This window comes from Hemibagrus wyckioides, linkage group LG12 (assembly GCF_019097595.1).
Source record: "Hemibagrus wyckioides isolate EC202008001 linkage group LG12, SWU_Hwy_1.0, whole genome shotgun sequence".
Classification (NCBI taxonomy): domain Eukaryota; kingdom Metazoa; phylum Chordata; class Actinopteri; order Siluriformes; family Bagridae; genus Hemibagrus; species Hemibagrus wyckioides.
In genome coordinates, this window is record NC_080721.1 from 15,449,037 (window position 1) to 15,453,231 (window position 4,195).

Genomic DNA, 4,195 nt, shown 5'->3' on the forward strand with positions numbered 1-4,195 from the left:
ATTACTCTGAGTCAACAACAATTATTTTTGTATGGATTACACAAAGTATTTTAGTATGTTAAACAGCATCTTAGTTAAATTACTAGGGAAATTAGAGTAAGGTTTACTCAAAATATTTCAGCTACAACTGCTTTAAATAATTCATAATTGTTTTGATAATAAACATCAATTACAGTCAACTTGAAAAATATACATGGATAAAATAAAATTGTTTTGGGAAACCCCCTTCAATATTAAAATGAAGTAAATTTTCAGTGTATTTGTATGTATTTGTACTTTCATGACAAAACAGGAGAGTGTAAATAACAGTAGCGGAGTGTGAAGCCAAGGAGGACTGAAGGAATTACTCCATTTCACTGCCATCATTGTTCAGCAGGTTGTTTAACTTTGTCGCAGTTTTTTAAAGCGGTACACTTCCTTGTCTCTGAAGCACTCTCTCATTAATTGCTTTATTGTTTCAAACAGTCTTTTTAAGTCTGGAAAATAATCACTGATTTTAACCATTCTCATATTTTTCTTTACTTTTAGTAGCAACCACCATAAGTGCTTACTGTTTATCAGTAATCAGGGTGAAAATCCATCATTTCGTATACAAATTGTCCTAAAATTGCAATTCAAAATGTTCATTTTTTCTGATTTCAAATGCTCATAACTTTTGATCTACAAGAGGCATTTTCAAAATTCTGTTTTAGAATTGTCTCACTCTTTTAGCCCTTTCAGAAATGTTGCTTATAGACTCACTAAATTTTGATTTGTGTTAATGGATTTAATAACTTTTATACAATGTATGTTTTAAACTTGATAGTCTGACCATTTACCGTGGTCAAGCAAGCGCGTACATAGCAAATGGCCACAGATTTCAGACAGTAGGTGTGCACCTGAAGTTAGCTTTTTTCTTCAAGTTTGAAGAAAAAATGTAGTCTATGCGTCTGAAGGGATTATAATTATAAAGTGTTGGAACTGTGTTTTTGGATAGCCTATGTCTTTTATATTTAGGATATGAGAACACTCATTATAGAGATAACAACATAATAGAAATCTACAGACTTCAATAGACGAAATGTAATTTAAAAAAGCTGTGTTGTCGCAGAAAATTTTATGCTTTGCTTTAAATTAGCAATACTCTGCCTAAAAGTAGCATTTATCTATCAAAAATTATTTAGCTATCGAGTAGTAGCTGGCTTTCATTAATGCAAATTTATAATAATCATGCATAACCATTAATATTAGTGTACCAGTGTAATAACCACACTGAGACTGGAAAAAGGAGAGAGAGATTTATTGAAACCATTAGGAGTTACAGCTCAGTCAGCCTATCCAATGGGATCAGTGGGACCGGAGGGTCAGTAGTAGAAGAGGGGACCTCAGGGAAGTGGGAGAGTAATCAGTGGGGGAAACTGGAGGTGAAAAGATAGGGGAAGAAGGAGTACTGTAGGGCAAAGGCACAAAGCCAGGAGAAGGTGGGGGAATGTCAGGAGAGCTGGGAGGTGAAGAGGTGTCAGAGGAAGAATCGTCAGAAGAGATCTCAATAGGGAAGTCTTCAGTCTGGACGCCTTGAGAAGTGGTGTGTGTCCAATGCCAATAGAAGGTCTGGGTGGACTGGTCACAGGTTTTGGGGAAGAATTGGGTGCTCTGATCATGATAGACAGTATCCCTCACAATATGATGAGCAAGGTGAGGAGACTCAGGAATAGAGGTTTCAGACAGGTGTTCTAGGAAACCAGTAAGCTCAATGGCCAGGCAAGACAGCTGATACTGGTGGTAGCGTCGCAGAGCTAGAGGGAAAAATGGAATGGTGATGAGTGAGGTGCATATCGTGTGACTATGTAATCTTAAACAAGGCTTAGCAGGCAACGAGAAAAGGCAATGAAACTCTTAAAGGCTCAGGGCCCAGGATGTGCACCAAGGTTGGAGAAGACAGTGTGGGCGGTAAGCTAGGTTACTGTGACATGACAGTAGTAGGCTGTTAGGGCATTGTGACCTGGTCTATGGTAATCAACAGGATTGGAACATTGGTAACTAAATAGCAATGAAACGCGGAGGATGTGAAGCAGTATAATGGCAAGGTTTACCTATATTGAAAATAGAAGTGCAACTAAGATCAATCACTTAGTGAAATGTTTAAGATGACATAGAGAAAAGGTCAGGGTACTTACACATCGCTATGGAAGGAAGCGTGTGAGGTCAAGATGATCTGCGGAAGGCAGCATTTGAGGTCAAGATAATCCGTGTGAGCAACTTGAAAGGTTGTGGTCAAATGAAGTTGATAAGGAAGTGGACACTTAAGTAAGCGCTATTTTTCTTAAAAAATGTCCAAATTAGCCTAAAAATAAGGGGAACTTGAGAGGAGAAAAATAGACATCATCAAGGGGAGGATGATCTCAATTTAGGGGTGGTATCGGGACAAATAAGAAAATAATGGGAAATGGTAAAAGTATGTAAATTGAGGAAGGAGGGATTAAAGTAGCCACTCATTGAATATAATGGGAAATTGCTGAAAATATTTAAATTAGGAAAAGGCGGCGCCATGGGGCGCCTGGGGTATAAGTAGAGGGGAATTTTGGTTTTTTTTTTACACCAGCTGCTCTCTTCAGAAATGCATGTGATTAACTGCATGGCTGAATAAAGAAACCTGCTTCTTCTCATCTGCTGACTGATTTAGCCTTTATTTTGGCTAAGTTTTTGATATTTTATTGAGTTCTTTGGGTAAGATTATGGAAAGCTAAGAGAAATAGACACAAAATAAAATTCCACCCAGTGATATGTCCACTCGGAGGGGGCTCTGAGTTCCGACATATTTATTGGTGCCAAAACCCGGGAAGGCGTGGGAAGGCTGATGTGAGTCTGAAGCCTGAGCTAGGACCGCAGCTACTATGGGCTACAGATTGCTGGCACTAAAACAGAAAGGTAAGCAGACACCTGTTATACTCAAAGTCTGTGTTAAAATTGTATCTGTGGTCTGAGAAGAGCGGCCCTGGGGAAGGTGTAGGTGGCTGGCCTTATGCCAAGAACTAGAGGGTGGAAGTGTAGGTAGAAAAAGCAGATGAGAACGGGCAGAGAGAAGTGTTTTAAGGTTTAATAAGTGAATAAGTGTGTACAAGAAAATTCCTGTGGATTGAAGCAGGTGGTACAAGAGAAAATTCATGCAGGGTAATGCAGGTGGTATAGTAAAATTCCTACGGGTTAAGGCAGGTGGAAATATTTTCTCCCTAGATACTGCTGTTGTATAGGAAAACAGGTCTGCATGGTAGGGATGTTTGGTGAGTCACTGCGGATAATGGGTTAGTTTTCAGAAACGCAGGGTGGGACCCGAGGTCGGTGAGTCACTGCAGAAAACGGGAAAAGTTTTCAGATGCAGGGTTGGACCCAAGGAAATGTGTTAGTGTTAATATGTTAGTCATACTGTGAATTGTTGCTCCATGCCTTTTTTGAGAATGTGTTGTTAATGGAGGAAGAGTTGCTGCTAGCAGCGGAGGTTGTTGTGTGGTTGGGAATTGTGTTAGGAGGAATAGAGGCAGAAGTTGGTGTAGTGGTGTGGATGATTAGATGGTTAATGTGGATACTGCTATAAGCAGAAAACTGTGAAAGAGAAAGAGGAGAAGGGTAAGTAAGGTAAGTAGACACTCACTCATTGAAGTAGTGCATACACACAGGCACATGCACATATACCAAGGGGTAGAGCCCTGCCACATAGTTAGGTGAGAAAGTGAAAAGTTTCAGAACGTAGCAGCGGTGTGTGTGTGGTGTATGGCAGATTTAGCTATAGAAACAAAGGGGCTGAGAACACATTTCTGGGACGAAAGAACTTGCAGAGACAGAGACTTGGTTGAAAGGAGACAGACAGAACAGCAGATCAGTGACAAATTGTGGGCATTGACGGCGTTTGATAGCTTACACATATTGTGTCAGCAATTTCCTGAAATAAATTGGGTGGAACAACTCGAAACTCTGGAGGCCCCGAGTGCTGAGCCCAATATTACGTGCATTAGTGGAATCCCCGAAACCAGGAGGTGGTAATTTCAGTGTATGATTTCATTGATGATCCATACAAAGAGGAAGATGAGTCTGTAGTGGAGTTGTTTGGAGTTAGACCAGCACAGACTAACTATTGTTCAGGGCTAAAGGCTGCTATTACAATTGAACCCAGGGTAGTGCTGTGGGAAAGAGGTCTGGGAACAGCATTATTGATTGATAG